Raw genomic sequence first — 19,591 nt, 5'->3', positions numbered from 1 at the left:
AGGTGGCATACAAAATTTCGCTTAAATCGGTGCACCCATCTCCGAGATCTGGCGTTTTGAAGTGGTCCGCCTCCCCCCTTCGGATTTTAAAAATGCGTTTGCGTTTACACGGAACAGACAAACAATCTAACAAACAAACTAACAAACAAACAAACAAAGTGCAATAATTTCATTTTTATACCCTCCACCATAGGATGGGGGGTATACTAATTTCCTCATTCTGTTTGTAACTACTCGAAATATTCATCTGAGACTCCATAAAGTATACATATTCTTGATCGTCGCGACATTTTATGTCGATCTAGCCATGTCCGTCCGTCCGTCCGTCTGTCTGTCGAAAGCACTCTAACTTTCGAAGCAGTTAACCTAGCGGCTTGAAATTTTGCACAATACTTTTTATGAGTGTATGAGTCGGTTGGGATTGAAAATGGGCCAAATCGGTCCTTGTTTTGATATAGCTGCCATATAAACTGATCTTGGGTCCTGGCTTCTTGAGCCTCTAGAGTGCGCAATTCTTATCCGATTGGAATGAAATTTTGCACGATGTGTTTTGGTCTCTTTTCCAACAACGGTGGGATCTGGCATCTTGACTTCTTGAGCCACTAGAGTGCGCAATTGCCATCCGATTTGGTAGAAATTTTGTTGAACGGCTTCTGCCATGACCTTCAACATGCCCATATGGTCTGAATCGATCAATAGCTTGATACAGCTTTCATATAAACCGATCTCCCGATTTTGCTCCTTGAGCCCCTACAAGGCGCAATTCTTATCCGAATGGACTGAAATATTACAAAATGACTTCTACAATGTTCATCATTCAATTCATTAATGGTCCGAATCGGAATTATTACTTGATATAGCTCCAATTGCAAAACAGTTCTAAATCATTGTTCTTCGTCCTACAAAGAGATACCGCGCAAAGAACTCGACAAATGCGATCCATGGAGGAGGGTATATAAGATTCGGCCCGGCCGAACTTAGCATGCTCTTACTTGTTTTATATTGTAAACATATAGTAATGAACAAACTGCATCCCTTGGTACATAGTAATAATTTCTAGACAACTCTCATGTCATTTCTGTCATGAATGTGTGCCGAAATAGTAACATATTTATGTGTACAAATTATACGCTTCTGGAAAGTCTAGGGCGTGTGCTACAACAAAATGGAGAAAATTTTAACAAGAGGTTAACTTTTAGTCTTCCTATTTTGGTAAAACCCAATATGAGGCCAAAAAATACACTTTTGTGAAAAATAAAATTCAAATATAATAAAGCCAAAGCTACTTAATATATCGTTCTAATTTTCTACAAATTTGTAAATGAATATCTTCTTAAAAAAATGAGTACAAATTTTGTCCACATTTCTTGATGAAAACACCCAAAATCCCACACTGGGGAAAGATGTTTGCAAAATTGGCATTTTTTAGTTAAATGTCCTTGGATGGCACAAAAATGCAATGCATGCTATTTGTTATTACTTGGGGCAATGAAAATATTTTATAAAGTTGTGTCTCTCAGAACCCGAAGGGTTTTCCCAGTTTTTACGTTAAACCAGTAAGGCAAAAGTCGGTTTTTTTTTGGTAGAGTGCGTCATTTAAATTTGTGCTTAAACGGCAGATGGGGTGTGACCAATCATGACAATATGGGGTTAAATTAAAGGTATTATGCTGTGGGCTGCGAATCTGATATCTTTATTCTGCTCATATATATAGCGGACCACCTCACCCCAAAACAGAGTATCAATCATAATGACCCAACAGGACAATGTATGGTTTAATTAATGGGTGGGGACACAAAGAAAAGCACGTCCCCATATCCCCAAAATGATGACGTTCATCGTGATTGCAGGAGTTGCAAACCTTAACGTTAAGGTTGCCACGATTTTTATTTCATCGATAGACATGACCAAACGACGTGCTGTTGCGCAACACTTTTTTGTTCAAAAGTTTTACATGGTTTAATAGTAAGAACTATTAGCAATTTGATTTGATTTAAAAAAAAAAACAAACTGCCTTGTTTACCAACTTTTTATACCCACCACCGTAGGATAGGGGGGATCTTCATTTAGTCATTCCGTTTGCAACAAACCTACAAAGTACATATGTTTCGGATCGTAGTAAAATTCTAAGACGATTTAACGATGTCCGTGTGTCTGTCCGTCCGTGTGTCTGTCCACCCGTTGGTCTGTCCATCCGTCTGTCCGTCCGTATGTCCGTCCGTCTGTCCGTCTGTCTGTCTGTCCGTCCGTCTGTCCGTCCGTCTGTCCGTCCGTCTGTCCGTCCGTCTGTCCGTCCGTCTGTCCGTCCGTCTGTCCGTCCGTCCGTCCGTCCGTCTGTCTGTCTGTCCGTCTGTCCGTCTGTCCGTCCGTCTGTCCGTCTGTCCACCTGTCCGTCCGTCTGTTCGTCCGTCTGTCCGTCCGTCTGTCCGTCCGTCTGTCCGTCCGTCTATCCGTCCGTCCGTCTGTCCGTCCGTCTGTCCGTCCGTCTGTCCGTCCGTCTGTCCGTCCGTCTGTCCGTCTGTCCGTCCGTCTGTCCGTCCGTCTGTCCGTCCGTCTGTCCGTCCGTCTGTCCGTCCGTCTGTCCGTCTGTCCGTCCGTCTGTCCGTCCGTCTGTCCGTCTGTCCGTCCGTCTGTCCGTCCGTCTGTCCGTCCGTCTGTCCGTCCATCTGTCCGTCCATCTGTCCGTCCGTCTGTTGTAATCACTCTAAAGGCTTCACAAATTGAGATAATGAGCTTCAATTTGGCACAGATACGTCTTTTTGATACACGCTGGTTAAGTTCTTGAACGGGCCAAATCGGACCATATTCGGAGATAGCTGCTATATAGACTGATTTTCCGATAAAGGTTCTAATGCCCATAAAAACTTCATTTTTCATCCGATTTTGCTGAAATTTTAATCAGTGTGTAGTTTTAGGCCTCCCGATATCTGACCGAAATATGGACCAGGTCGGACTATATTAAGATATAGCTACCATATAGACCGATCTCCCGATAATGGGTCTGAAGCCCACAAAAGCTTTATTTTTTAACCGACTTCGCTAAAATTTGAAACAGTAAGTAGTTTTAAGCCTACCAACATCTGATTCAAATATGATTCAGATGGGACTATATTTCGATATAACTGCCATATAGACCGATCTCCCGATATATGGTCTGAAGCTCATAAAAGCCATATTTTTTATCCGATTTCGCTGAATTTTGAAACAGTGGGTAGTTTTAGGTCTACCGACATCCGAACCAAATATGGTTTGGATCGGACTATATTTAAATATAGCTGCCATATAGACCGATCTCCCAATAAAGGGTCTTTAAAAGCCAATAAAAACATTATTTTTTCTACAATTTTACTGAACTTTGAAACAGTGAGTAGTTTAAGGCCATCCGACCAAAATATGGTAAAAATAGGACTGTATTTAGATATAGCCTTCATATAGACCGATATGCCGGTTAAGGGTCTGAAGCTCATAAAAGCTTTATTTATTACCCGATTTTGTTGAAATTTTAAAAACAAAATTCAACAGTGACTTAAATTTATAAGACCTCTCCATGTCCGTGCCGAATTTGGGTGCATAAGTTTGCCAATTTTCATCGGATTGTGACGAAATTGTGTTTACATATATACCCGAGGTATATATCCAAAGTTCGACCCGACCGAACTTATTGCCTTTTTACTTGTTTTTACTCATGTGAGTCGAGTCACTCACCCCAACATCTGTTTTTCTTCTACGAAATCAGCTGGTTTGGACACAAGGGCGAACGAAAATCCCTCACATTCCTTGATACAAAGTTAGTGAACCAAGCAGTAAATAATGACTATTTAATAAGTAATCATATGGTCATTTGAGCCGGGGGGACCACCCCTAACGAGACACGTAGCCCTGAATATCTTAATCGCCACCTTCAAAATGCTTGACATTATGGGGCTCAAACAAAATCATGCTCTAGCACGATGCTGATATTTTTTCAGGATCTGACCCCTGATCTCCCTTCAAGTCGGCCATGTTTGCCTATTATGGCAATAAATTGATAGTAGAAAATGAATTAAATATTCAATTTTGAGGCAAAAGGTTTGGGGGTCGTCTCACCCTATAAACTCCCCCTAAACCAATGGCAATTGGGGCTCAAATAAAAAAAAGAGAGAAAAACTCGGGGCTGATATTTTTTCGGGCCAAGTGCTTTAGTGGCCGCCCCACCCTACATACCCCTGAAACTGGATATAGTTGTGGATTATGGCAAAAGGGGCTCATATCTACATCTGTTTCATGGTCAAGTGATTTAAGAGAAATTTGGTTTGTTTGTAATAACTCAAACTCAGAAATTTTTTATCCCTATTTAGGGTGAGTTATCTAGGGGGGTCGCCTCACCAAATGGAAATATAAACCAAAAATGTAAATATGGGGTATTTAAGATTTGAGCACGAATCTGATGTATGTGGGTCCACCGCACCCCCGAAAATACCCGCATAAGGGACATATTTACTGACCATAGCAATATAAGGCCCAAATGAAAGGTATTTAGGAGTAGAGAACCAATATAATAACAACATTGGCGCAAAATATCTGAAAGACGGTACCAGCACCCCCAAAAAGACCTATTTCGTGACATGACAGTATATGGCTCAGATAAAATAAGAGAGTAAAAAAGGCGCAGCGGCGCGGGCCCCGTCCATTTATGTATATATATTTATATACTATGTGATCGTTTTTCCTCTGCCCGCGGTCCTGTGTTGTTGCCCATCTACGGCTTATATCTTTAATGATATTAAGGAAATACTTAAAAATTGTGATATCGAATGAGATATCGACACCATAGCTCAGAGGTTACGATATCCCCGCTTATGATGTTGAACGCCCTGGTTCAAATCCCGACGAGAACATCGGAACAAACTTCACTGGTGGGTATATCCTCCCAATGCTGACTACACTTGTGAGATATTTACCATAGATAATCAACTGTGTAAGCTTATCTATTAAAGTAGTGTTGCCCTACAGCAAGCCATTCGAACTCGGCAATAAAAACAAGGCCCCTCTCGTTGAGTTTAAACTTGTATTGTATAGCACTCATTGATATAAGAGAAGTATCCCCGCTATTCGTTAATGAAATTTTCATGGGCATATTTGCCATATTGAGATAGGTAATGCCAATATCAAACATAGAATTAAAACTCTCCTACATTAAGCTTTTTTATACACTACACCACTACTGTGGTACACGGGTATTATAACTTAGTGCATTTGTTTGTAACACCCAGGAGGAAGAGAGATAGACCCATTGATAAGTATACCGATCGGCTCAAAATCACTTTCTGATTCGATTTAGCTATGTCCGTTTGTCTATCTGTTCATGTTTATTAGTGTGCAAACTACAGGTCGCAATTTTCATCCGATCATCTTCTAAATCGGCACTTACATTTTTCTCGACTCTCGACATTACCGGTGAATTTTATAGAAATCGGTTCAGATTTACATATAGCTGCCATATATATATATATATATATATATATATATATATATATATATATATATATATACATATATATATATATATACATATATATATATATATACATATATATATATATATATATGTATACTTGTTGGGTCACTGCAAGCGCATTATTAACCAATCTTTCTAAAATTGTGCACTACGATTTCATCGATTCCAACCCAATATCTTGGAAGTTTGGTCAAAATCGGTTCAGATTTGGATGTAGCTCCCATATATAGGTTCATCAGAATTTGGTTACTTTGCAATAATGTTGTCATTTGTCAACCGCATTTATTACAGTTTGAACATATTTTCTCGTTTTTCATATACATATAATATAATATGATGATTGTCGAAAAAGTACCAAAACACTTGAGGAAGTACCGTGGTACCTTCGTTGTTTAAAAAGTATCAAAAAAAGTACCAAGGTATCAAAATTATCATCCCTGGAATGGCTAGATGATTGAGAACAAATTCAAGCCAAGAGCATAACTACAAGGAAATGAGCTGTGAAAGCAAAGCAACGTGATTATGAACCTCCGACAATTGCATACAAATTGCGAAACAAGCCAATGGTTACAGTATCGAATTGAAAATGAACTTAAACACAACGTCGAGCGACCAACTCTGGCATATGACGGTTAAATACATACACTAGAAAATACACAAACACACACATACACCCACACGCAAAAGTGGTACATATTTGCTAGATGCAAAAATTCTGAAGGCATCCAAAGAGTTTCTCCAACAGAAGAAGAAAAAAAAAAAATAAAACAAAACGGTATTTTTAGTGAAAAATCTTACAGAAAAGTGGTGAAATTTTGAAACTTAAATGATAAAGAGGAAATAAAAGTGATATATAAAGTTAAAAGATTTTCAAAATTCTGAGGTATACACAATACAATTTTTCTTTAGTTTTTTGGAATAAAAAGCGTAGTTCTTCGGTTAAAGCATAAATTATAACAGAGTGTTTAGCGCTTGAAAAAAAAAAAAACGAAGCAGTGAATGTATTGCTTTAGCAACTTTTTCGCTTTTTTATGGGGCAGCAGCAAATGCAGTGGTGGTCCAGTGTGCTAGACATACATACAATTATTGTGTAATAATTTGAAACTTGGACAAATACCACTACAGCAGCAACAACAACATTCGACAGCCCTAAGGATTTCATCGTAAGCCACTCAAGTTTACTAACCTTAATTGAGAAACAAAACCTAACTTCCGGAAAAGGAATATCAACCAAGGAAGGCAGCAAAAAATAAAAACGTTGATATTTCTGAGAAGCCTGCATGTGGCGTTGAGTGTGTGTGGCTATAACCCACATTTTCCGATTTAAAGGTAACATTTTGTTTTTGTTTTCCTAAGGATTCTAACATACAACTAAACGTGTGTACACATTAACATACATGAATATGTATTTGTGAAACTGGGTGTGTGTGTATGCGAGTTGCGTTCCTGCTATTTTTACAGTAAAAAAAAAAATACAAACACTTTCAGCTTCTATTTCACCCCCGCGCACAAACACACTCACAGGTCATCACTTGAAGACCAACACCATTGCAAACTCAATAACTTATACATAGAAAAAACCAAAACACATAGAAATTGCCGTATACACACACATCTATGTTTTTTCTTCACTAACTTGCATTTCACACACTTCAAAGTGTAAGCATAACATAGCAGTAAGCACTGAGAACAAAAATGAAAGGTACAATAAAAACACCAGCCGTCAACTTGTAAGTTAAGAGAAATGCACACTCCCACATTCGTCATCGTCATCATCAACAACACCCTGTGACCAAATGAGCCGGGTGTGCATGCAGTCTGCTGTTGAAAGGGGATGCAGGGGTTCCGCACGACCAATTAGTAACATATAAGCGCGTTGTAAAGTTTGACCCAAAACGAATTTACCTCAAACCACCCCACCATCCTTTGGCAGTTTACATTTCCAAAAAATTATTTTGGGTCAAATGGATATTTGACAAATCGGCTGGACAAATGGAAACATTTGATATACAATAATTTATAGAATTAATAAAATAACCTGCATTTGAATTAGAAAAATTATGCAATGAGCCATATAAAGTGTATTTCATATCCTTAACTGCTATGAGTCATGAGGATTTTTTTTTATCATTTTCTAATAACTCACTTCTAAAACCTTGTCAGTTGCAACTAGAGAGCGGATTTTATGCAAAAGCATACTTTAAACGTATTGAAGTCCTGTATGAAGCTTGCGAAAGGGTAATTAATTTCAAAAAATGCATGAAATCTTTATTTGAATCCTTAGTACGGTCCATCCCTTTAATCTAATTTTGACATACTCTTTCAAACTTTTCGGCCGGTATCTCACAAATAAATGCTTCAATGTTGTCTTCCAATGCGTCAATTGAAGCGTGCTTGTCTGTATAGACATGAGCTTTAACATAGTCTAAAGGCGTTAAATCGCACGATATAGGCGGCGAATTGACCGGTCCCGAAAGTGTTCATTGTTCATTGTTACGCGTGCTGTGTGGCATGTGCCATCGTCTTGTGGAAACCATAGACAGACATGCATGCCAAGCTTTTGAATTTTGGGCAAAAAAAGTGGGATATCATCCCACGGCCGCGCTCACCATTCACAGTTGCGTTACGATTCGCATCATCTTAGAGGAAGTACGGTCCAATGATGCCACCAGCACATAAACCGCACCAAACTATGATTTTTTTCTGGAATTAAGAAGGTAGCTTTTGTAATGCTTCTAAAAGCGCTACCGTCTTAATTTCAAAATCGACAATTCTTACGTACCCATTGAGACAAAAATGAGATTCGTCGTAAAATGGAAGAAGCGCACGATGAACTTTCTTAACAAAACACGCATTTTAATAATAAAATTTAATAATTTGCAAGCGTTGTTCGTTTGTAAGATTATTCATGGGTTAATTATAGACCAAACTGGAGATGTTTGACAGTGAAACAAAACACGAATCGTGCGAGAGTGGTTTTAAACCAGTGTTGCCGAAAAGACAATTGCTAAATAATCACCCTTTATATACTTTGTTGGCTCTAAGATGAATACTTCGATGTGTTACAAACGGAATGACGAAATTAGTTTACCCCCATCCTATGGAGGTGGAGGATACAAAAAGAAAAAAATAGTTTATGGTTCGAGCCGTAAGTTTTTGTACTGAAGTCTTAAATGGATAATTATTCACAGTTGTCGCAACCATTATTTTCAAATTTTAAGCGAACTTTTGCATGCCACCCTAAAAACACGAAATTGGTATAATATTTTGGGGTCAATTAACCTGGGGGGACGCCCCATCTCAAAACCCACCCGAACGGACATGTTAACCGACTGGGACAATATGGCTACCAAATGAAAGGTATTTAAGAGTAGAGTACGAACTTGGTATACAAATCTCACCCTGAGTGTTGGGGGTCCCCCACCCCCAAAAACTCCACCTAACAAGGCACTTGTAACGCTTTGGGCAATATGGGTATCAAATGACAGGTATTCCCAAAATATCCCAGCAGGACATATTTACCGATTGGGACCACACGGGGCCTCTCCAACCCCAAATCGGGCATGAATGTTCAACTTCACAAAAAAGGTATAAAATGAAAGGTATTTGGGATTTGACTACGAATCTGTTGTACAAATTTGGGAGAGAGACCGGGATCGGCCCTCCCACCTAATACGTTTCAATAACACATGTAGTTCGATGGGGAAACAGTAGAGTTCGAATCTAATGTTAATATAAGGATTAATTTATCTGGCGTCCTGCTGTTCAGCAGGACATTTAGATCGCGACAGTAAGGACTCAAATATGTTGGCTTTTGGGTCTTACCGTCGGGGGGATCGACCCTCTCCTCCCAACGAAAACAACACCAAACTGTTATATAGGACTAACGAGAATATATTATACTCAAATGAAAGGAAGTGTCAGAGGGCAATTCCCCTCCCCCCATTTTAACCAAAAAAAAAGGAATTAAAAACAAGTAAAAAGGCGTTAAGTTCGGCCGGGCCGAACTTTGGATACCCACCACCTCGGGTATATATGTAAACCACCTTTCATCAAAATTCGGTGAAAATTTCATACCTTATACTCATATACCTCATACCGATCTGAACTATATACGACACGGATATCGAAAAGCCGAACATAAGTCACTGTGTCAAATTTCAGTGAAATCGGATTATAAATGCGCCTTTTATGGTGCCAAGACTTTAAATCGAGATATCGGTCTACATGGCAGCTACATCCAAATCTGGATCGATTTGGGCCAAGTTGCATAAACATGTCGAAGAGCCTAACACAAAGCACTGTCCCAAATTTCGGCGAAATCGGACAATAATTGACTCTTTTATGGGCCTTAAACCTTAAATCGTGAGATCGGTCTATATAGCAGCTATATTCAAATCTGGACCGATCTGGACAAAATTGAATAAGGACGTCGAAGAGCTTAACCAAACTCCCTGTCTCAAATTTCAGCGACATCGGACAATAAATGCGTCTTTTATCGCCCCAAAACCTAAAACCTAGATATCGGTCTATATGGCAGCTATATCCAAATCTGGACCGATCTGTGCGATATTGCAGAAGTATGTCAAGGGGCTTAACTAAACTCACTGTCCCAAATTTCGGCGGCATCGGACAATGAATGAGCATTTTATGGGCCCAAAACCATAAATCAAGAAATCGGTCTATATTGCACCTATATCCAAATCTGAACCGATCTGGACCAAATTGAAGAAATATGTTAAAGGGCCTAACACAACTTACTGTCCCAAATTTCATATTGGGATAATGAATGTGGCTTTAATGGGCCTTACACCATAAATCGGAGGATCGATCTATATGTCAGCTATATCCAAATCTGAACTGATCTGGGCCAATTTAACGATAGAAGTCGAAGGGCTTAAAACAACTCACTGTCCCAAATTTCAGCGAAATCGGATAATAAATGTGGCTTTTATGGGCCTAAGACCCTAAATCGGCGGATCGGTCTATATGGGGGCTATATCAAGATATAGTCCGATATAGCCCATCTTCGAACCTAACCTGCTTATGGACAAAAAAAGAATCTGTGCAAAATTTCAGCTCAATATCTCTATTTTTAAAGACTGTACCATGATTTCAATAGACAGACGGACAGACGGACGGACATATCTAGATCGTCTTAGATTTTTACGCTGATCAAGAATATATATACTTTATGGGATCGGAAATGGATATTTCGATGTGTTGTAAACGGAATGAGAAAATGAATATACCCCCATCCTTTGGTGGTGGGTATAATAATTTACGAAGGCCGATCAGGGTAGAATAGGACAGCAATAAAAGGTCTTTGGTAGTAGAGTACACTCTTTGCCCTCAAATTGGAACAGACATTGCAGGACCTGCGGATCTTTAAAAATATGGTAGTCCAAGCGATAGCTTTGAAATCTGAGTTTGAATGTAGATAAAGTATACAAAAAAAATTAATAAATGTGAATTTGAACGAGACCCGTATCCCTGAATATCTTGATCGTTATCTTCAAAATGCTTGACATTATGGGGTTCAAACAAAATCGTGCTCTAGCGCGATGCTGATATTTTTCAGGCTACACCTCCTAAACTCCCTTTAAACCGGCCATGTTTGCCTACTATGGCAATGGGGGTTTCAAATAATAGGCATTTGAATCATATTAGAAAACCAATTTGATGTCCAATTTTGCGGCCAAGTATTTGGGGGTCGTAAAACACGATGCTGATATTTTTTCAGGGACAAATGCGTGGGTGGCCAACCCACCCTACATACCCCTCAAACTATACATACTTGTGTATTAGGGCAAAAAGGAGCTCAAATCTGATATCTGTATAATGGCCAAGCGTTTCAGGGACGCCCCACATCATAGACTCCCCCTAAACCACACATATATCGACTATAGTAATATGTAGCTCTCATGTGGTTTTTGGGAGTAGAATATGAATCTGATAACCACTTTCGGGGCAAAGGGTTTGGCTTCTTCAATCCACCACCATAACCAAGTGAATGAAGTAGACCTAACATCCAAACTATAATGGATGGACCCTCCCCTTACCCCATCTTCAAAAACGCCTGATCTCGGAGATGAGTAAGGCGATTTAAGAGAATTTTGGTTTGTTCTTTATAGTAACTCAAAATCAGACATTTTGGTATCCTTATTTAGGGTGGGGTATCTAGGGGGGCCGACCCACCTTCGAAGGCCGCCAAATGCATAAATAGTCCTATCATGACAATATAGGGCTCAAATAAAAGGTATTTCTGAGTAGAGCATGAGTCTGATGTCTGGGGGTCCGCCTCACCCCCAAGATACCACCATACCGGACACATTCACCGACAATGTCAAAGGCTCAAATGAAAGGAATTTGAGAATAGAACACCATTATGATATCCACATTGGGGGCGAAACATCGGCAAGGCCGTACCACTCCCAAGTAAGACTTATTTCCTGACTGTGCCAGTATAGGGCTCAGATAAAATATGAGAGTGAAAGACGGCGCAGCGGAGCGGGCCCTGCCCAGCAAGTATAAGCTTCGTATCTTGTCCAAAAAAAATTTTGTGCAAATGTTCAAGATGATCGGATGGATAATGGGGTCTGTACTTTGATTAGAATTTAAAATGAACAGACAGAGAGACAGATATGGCTGAATCGTATTAAAAAGTATTAAAAAGTAATTCGTTCAGTTCAGATTTGGATATAGCTGTTTAAGGTTGAATCCCCACAAAGGGCGCATTTATAATTTCGCTGAAATTCTACAAATTAACTCATTTCAGGCTTTAAGACATTCGTGTCGTATATGGTTCAGATCGGTCTTTATTTGGATAAAGCTGCCGCAAAAAAAAAAAAAAAAAAAAAAAAACAATATTTGTTCTAAAAAACTGAGCAATGACTTGTACTTATTACACCACTCAATGTCCGTGCCGAATTTGGTCGAAATCTTACAATATTTCGATATACATAGCTGCTATGGGGCCATAAATTATGCTCTTTTTACCAGATTTGGCGAAAGGTGGTTTACATATATACCCGAGGTGGTGGCTTTCCAAACTTCGACGCGGCCGATCTTAACGCTTTTTCACTTGTTTAAAAAACTTTGTACGAAAACATCGATTAGTTAAATGGGGACCTCATATATAAATATTTTTATACCCAACACCTAAGGATGGGGGTATATTCATTTTGTCATTCCCTTTGCAACACATCGAAATATCCATTTCCGATCCTATAAAGTATATATATTCTTGATCAGCGTAAAAATCTAAGACGATCTAGACATGTCCGTCCGTCTGTGCGTCTGTCTGTTGAAATCACGCTACAGTCTTAAAAAATAGAGATATTGAGCTGAAATTTTGCACAGATTATTTTTTTGTCCATAAGCAGGTTAAGTTCGAAGATGGGCTATATCGGACTATATCTTGATATAGCCCCCATATAGACCGATCCGTCGATTTAGGGTCTTAGGCCCATAAAAGCCACATTTATTATCCGATTTTGTTAAAATTTGGGACAGTGAGTTGCGTTAGGCCCTTCGACATCTTTCGTCAATTTGGCTCAGATCGGTCAAGATTTGGATATAGCTGCCATATAGACCGATCCTCAGATTTAGGGTCTTAGGCCCATAAAAGCCACATTTATTATCCGATTTCGCTGAAATTTGGGACAGTGGGTTGTTTTAGGCCCTTCGACTTCTATCGTTAAATTGGCCCAGATCTGTTCAGATTTGAATATATCGGTCATATAGACCGATCCTCCGGTTAAGGGTCTTAGGCCCACAAAAGCCACATTTATTATCCGATTTTGATGAAATTCGGCACAGTGAATTGTGTAAGGCCCATCGATATCCTTCGTTAATTTGGCTCAGATCGGTCCAGATTTGGATATAGCTGCCATATAGATCGATCCTCCGATTTAGGGCCTTAGGCCCATAAAAGCCACATTCATTATCCGAATTTCGCTGAAATTTGGGACAGTGAGTTGTGTTAGACTATTTGACATATTTCTTTAATTTGGTCCAGATCGGTTCAGATTTAGGTATAGCTGCCATATTGACCGATTTCTTGATTTATGGTTTTGGGCCCATAAAATGCTCATTTATTGTCCGATGTCGCCGAAATTTGGAACAGTGAGTTAAGTTAAGCCCCTTGACATACTTCTGCAATATCGCACAGATCGGTCCAGATTTGCATATAGCTGCCATATAGACCGATATCTAGGTTTTAGGTTTTGGGGCGATAAAAGACGCATTTATTATCCGATGTCGCCGAAATTTGGGACAGTGCTTTGTGTTAGGCTTTTCGACATATCTCGATTTAAAGTCTTGGCCCCATAAAAGGCGCATTTATAATCTGATTTCACTGAAATTTGACACAGTGACTTATGTTCGGCTTTTCGACATCGTGTCGTATATAGTTCAGATCGGTATGAGGTATATGAGTATAAGGTATGAAATTTTCACCGAATTTTGATGAAAGGTGGTTTACATATATACCCGAGGTGGTGGGTATCCAAAGTTCGGCCGGGCCGAACTTAACGCCTTTTTACTTGTTTTTTAGTCTTCTTATTTGAAGGGTATTTTAAAAGATTAGTAACAAATTTCATAACAATTTTCATTTTCGATTTTTGCTCTTTTGCATTTTTGTCCACCGGGGCAACACTGTGCACCGCTCGGACTCGTGTATAAGGTCCCTTATCATTGGGCTTAAAAACCTGAATCGAACAGCACTTGTTGATATGTGAGAAGTTTGCCCATGTTCCTTAACGATATGTTCATGGGCAAATTTGCATTACCCTTTAAGATGGAATATCTGGCCATTTTTACTTGGCTGAATGCATCACAAGTGTCAACAGCAATAGTGAGGGGATGTCAGACGCTGATATTTTGTCGACCCGTTCCCGCCTGAATGCGAACTAAGAAGTGAGAATTTTTTTCTTTGACGAAGACAAAAGTACAATAGATTTTTTCTAAAAATAAAATTTTAATACAATTTTCGTTACAGACAAAATTTCAATTAAATTTCCGATAAAAACCAAATTTGAATGAAATTTTCGTCAAAGCAAAAACAAAAGTGATGATAGTAGACCGCACGCCTATTTCTCCTATGTTCATTATCGTAATAGAGGATAAGGTCTATGTGCTGTCATTTCTTAAAAATTTCCATTATGCTGTTACGGGCGTATGAAGTATGCAATTTTCTAGGAATTACAAACCGTTTGAAAATCATATGGCACTAGCTCCTTACACACTCATTACCGAATGATTTCGTACATTGCCCACACATTTTATATATGCAATTGTCTTACGGGCTTGACTACTACTTGAAAAATGAGACAAAGGTCAATAAACCATATATTCAGTTTGTTCCTATGGTTACTTATTAACTTTCTATTTGCCAACGCATTGTATATATACAAGATATGCTTAGCTTTATGACTAAAAAGTCAACATTTCGGTTCCTAGTATTTGCTCTAAATTACCCCACTACTTACACAATTAAACACTGAGTGTATGGGAGACATCCTCAAAAATTCCTTGCACATATTGGCCAAGGAAAGAATAATCATAAAATTTAAAATTCAGATCATTTTTTTAAATATTATTCGTCCCCTGAATATCAATGAAATGCATGGAGAGAAAAATATGTACCAAATATTTAGTTAGAGAAAAAGAAACACACATTTTTTCCCTATCCCCTGATATACATGTTCTCTGATGAAGGGTACAAAGCCCAATTAGAAATAATTAGTTCTGCCAACAACTACGTACAACGGCAATAACCATATCAAACCAAACAGCAACGGCCTTAAATGCTTTAGGCCATATTAGGCAACCTTCGACAAAACCTACTTACCAACCAACCAGGCGACCTACCTTTCAGGAGCTAAGTAAAAATGTGCAAGAAATCCCAACGTCAGCACAATTAAATACGGCTTTTAGAGAGAAATGCCACTACCCACTATTCTGTGTATACAGAGGGGACTAACATGGCACAACCCAAAGCAAAACCACAAGCAAAAGTGTTGTTAAGAGGGATGAACAATGAATGAAACTTACAAAAACACTGTTTTTATATTCTCATAAAAATGTAAAATAATTCAGTCTTTGATTAACCTATGAAAGTTTCCAAAGTGCGAAAAACAGGGCTGGGGTTTAAGTTTTCGTTTTTGCATGAAATTAACGGCAGACAAAAACAAAACAAACATACAACGCTAACAACAACAGCAACAGCAACAACACTAAGAACATCTCTCAGCTTTGCTTTGCTTTGCTACATGCATTCAATACGTCAGCTCAAGTTATTGTATTTGAAGCGTACATTGTAAATTGTAGCAGTTGGTACCAGAGGGCGTATGAGAGACATTGCCTTGCTCTCTTAATACTCATTCGTCACCTTGTCTTATTCTCACATTAGGTCGGCCATTGCTCATCGATTCGCTTGGATGTCGGTGTTTTACCTTTGAAGCAAGAGACTCGGAATAAATGTTGCCAAATTGCCAACCATTTTTAATAAAGAATTTCAAAATTTGGTTTCCAAGAAATATTAAATTTCATACAGGTCTACTAATTTTATCACGTGAACATTATATGAGGCATATGAAACTGGTTATTAATTTCAATGAAAATTATTTAACTAAAGGAAATAAGAGACCATTAATGAAAGGCAGCCGACTATATAATACTCTACCTATGTCGAAATCTTGACAGATTTAAATTTTGTATACTTAGTGAAATATCGTATAGAACAGCAATGGGACCCAAATTCTGGCTATGGCAATTTTAAAAGCAAATATCAGCTAAAAATGTATATGAAGCTACATATAAATCTGGACCGATTTTAATGCAATTTGACCCACAAACTTGCTTAACTTTGAAAAGATCGGAACAAAATTTTGGCTTTTACAGACATAAAAGGCCATATCGGATGAAGAATATATATGGGAGCTAAACCTAAACCTTTTCCGACCCTATAAAGTATATATATTCTTGATCAGCGTAAATATCAATCTGGCCATGGCCATGTCCGTCCGTCTATCGATTGAAATCATGGTACAGTCTTTAAAAATAGAGATATTGATCTGAATCATTGCACAGATTCTTTTTTTTTTTTTTTGTCCATAAGCACGTCAAGTTCGAAAATGGGCTATATCGGACTATATCTTGATATAACCGCTTTAAAGCGGCTTATCGGAAGAAGATATTTATGGAAGCTATATCTAAATCTGGACCGATCTTCTCCAAGTCAATAGCGTTTGTCCTTGGACTAACAACAACAGTGACTTTTTATGAGAGTCGGACAACAAGTGCGACCTTTACCTTGATTAGAAGAGTACATGGAAAGACAGGCATAGCTAAATCAAATCAGGAAGTGATTCTAAACCGATCAGTATACCTATCGATGGGTCTAGATCTTTATATTCTAAGCGTTGCAAAAAGTTGCACAAAGTTATAATACCCTATACTCCAGTAGTGGTGTAGGGTATAAAAACTTGTTAGTTCATAAAAGTTTTATGTTCAGGGCCGAATTTTGGCAACCCACGATCATGGATTCTGCTAAAAATTTACGCAAAATAAATTTAGTTGAAGGACATATTTTTACTCAACGTTAATAATGGCTGCCAAATCAGGCAATAGTTAAAGCCTCTTGGAACCGAACTAGGGCAATCGAGAGATCGGTTTATATGGAAGCTATATCAGTTTGTAGACCGATCTGAACCGTACTTGGCACAGTTTTTGGGAAGTCATGAAAAAACACTTCATGCAAAATTTTAGTCAAATCGGAAGGCTACTTCGGTTTCAAGGGGCTAAAACTGTAAAATCGGAAGATCAACTTATATGGAAGCTATATCAGGTTATAGACCGACCGTACTTGGCACAGTTATTGGAAGTCATAACAGAATACTTCGTGCAAATTGTAGCCAAAACGTAAAAAAATTTCGGCTTGTAAGGACTCAAGAGGAGACCGTAGCGCAGAGGTTAGCATATCCGTCTATGACTCTGAACGCTGGTGTTCAAATCCTAGCAATAATATTCAAAAAAAAATTTTTTGCGGTGGTTATCCCCTCCTAATGCTGGCGACATTTGTGTGGAACTATGCCATTTGATTGCAACTAAAATCCGCACATTTTGTGGTAGTCGTAGAGTTGCAAAGACTCTAAAGTAAAGTCGCACAATAGATATGCATGGGAGCTATATCTGTATCTGTAGCGATTTCTATCAAATTCATCAGTAATGTCGAGACTCATGAGAGACTCCTTTGTGTAAAATTTCGTGAGATTCGGTTAACAAATGATGATACTATTGCAATATTAGTCCAAATCGAACGAACATTTTATGGGAGCTATACCGAAATCTGGACCGCTTTTTTTCAGTTTCAAAATTCTTAGACTATAGGTCAAAAAAAAATTCCCATGCCACGTTTTAAGACGTTCGGATGAAAATTGCGAACTGTACTATGTACACAAATAAACATGGACAGGCAGACAAACGGACGGACAGTCAGGCGGGCATAGCTCAGCCCTCAGCTCATAGGTCCAGCTCTCTTCCTTCTTGATGCTACAAACAAATTCAATAAGTTATAATACCCTGTAACACAGTAGAGTTGTAGGGTAGAAAAAAGCGGCTTTGTGCCTTCAATCGGAAGCTGGTCATATCCTGTCCATACTCAGTTATTGAGGGGCTCATGAAATTCACTGTAAAATGAAAAGACTGGGTGGGCTGAGCTCAACGATTTCTTCCGCAGTTTCAATTGAAAGCCTTGTCATCTTAATATTGACGTAAATGCGGCGGCTGAAATAATTGAGAAAGTAGTTTTGATTGGAATGAAACTATTTCTCAAACTAAAATAATTTTGTTTAAATCAAAGAACAAGAGCTTGTTTAAGACGTGCAGGAATGCAGTCAGAGGAGGCATTCAGAAATTGGCGTTTAGATAAAAATGTCAGTAATGAATTGCTGCAGTCAAGAACATCTTCTGTAAGAGTACTGGTCGGCCTGGACCACAGTAGTTATATATATATATATATATATATATATATATATATATATATATATATATATATATATATATATAACTTCATGCACCACTACTGTGGTCCAGGCCGACCGCAAATAAACTCTCACAGGTAAGAGGATAGTACAGTCAGCCAATTAAGATTCAGCGTCACCCAACAGAAAATATATACCAATGTTCACTATTAAGGCCTTTTTCTAACGCATTTATCAACCGATCTTATCAATATTTTCCACTACGATTTTATCTCACCTAATGTGGTGAAGAGTATCAAAAAGGTCGGCTTCGCCCGACTTTACCACCTATTTACTTGTTTTACCCAGAATTTTGACATGTCTGTCCGTCGTTTTGTTCAACTCACTCTACAGCTAAAGTTCAGAGATGACCTGTATCTACATTTAGCAACCTTTGTACTGATCTCGCGATTAGAAATCTTACGTTCATTGTTTCAATTTTTTAAGGCCTTTGCTAACGCATTTATCAATCTATCTTCGCAATATTTTTCACTACGATTTTTTCTATAACTCCCACATTATGTCCGGATTGTGGTCTTGGAACTTTTACATTTCAAATTAAAGCAAATGTTTGTTTCGATGCCTTAACCTGCATACCCAATGTGGTATAGAGTATCAGAGGGTCAGCTTCGCCGGACTTTAGCCCGTCCTTGCTTGTTTTATCCAGAATTTACAAAATTTAGAAGAGATCCCAATTAATATTAGGACTTAGGTCTTTTATCCTGGAATTTGAAGCACTATGACCTTCTTTAACAGTATTTGGCCCCTCGACATCCATGATTATATTCCGCACTCTTAATGAATATACAAAATCAACAAGAGGTGAAATAATTTGAGTTATCTCCTGCAATTTTTTTTTAATTAACTTGGTATTTATATGTAGGAAAAACCTACCAAAAATTTTGCTCATCCTACCAACCTAGCAATTTTGCTAGAAACCTACCAAACACGACAAGACTGATCTCTAGTCTCCACAGTGGGAGGATGTCCCCAAAATACTTGAAAGCATTTAGCTCTTTTTCGTGTCTGACAGTTTCGCAATGTTCTGCTTTTCGGAAAATCTGATCCA

General features: G+C 38.5%; 1 protein-coding gene across 1 annotated transcript in view; it reads left to right on the top strand.

Annotated features, from left to right (window-relative positions):
- The first annotated feature begins 6,084 nt into the window (after nt 1–6,084).
- The window catches only part of LOC106093585 (uncharacterized), a 185,051-nt gene continuing 171,544 nt past the window's right edge, over nt 6,085–19,591 (top strand). Inside the window, exon 1 of the mRNA XM_059364410.1 lies at nt 6,085–6,826. The gene's annotated coding sequence lies outside the window, so the exon portion shown is untranslated. The remainder of the gene's footprint in view (nt 6,827–19,591) is intronic.

This window comes from Stomoxys calcitrans, chromosome 1, assembly GCF_963082655.1.
Source record: "Stomoxys calcitrans chromosome 1, idStoCalc2.1, whole genome shotgun sequence".
Lineage (NCBI taxonomy): Eukaryota > Metazoa > Arthropoda > Insecta > Diptera > Muscidae > Stomoxys > Stomoxys calcitrans.
The sequence above is the reverse complement of the archived record's forward strand: the minus strand, read 5'-3'. Positions and strand labels throughout refer to the sequence as shown.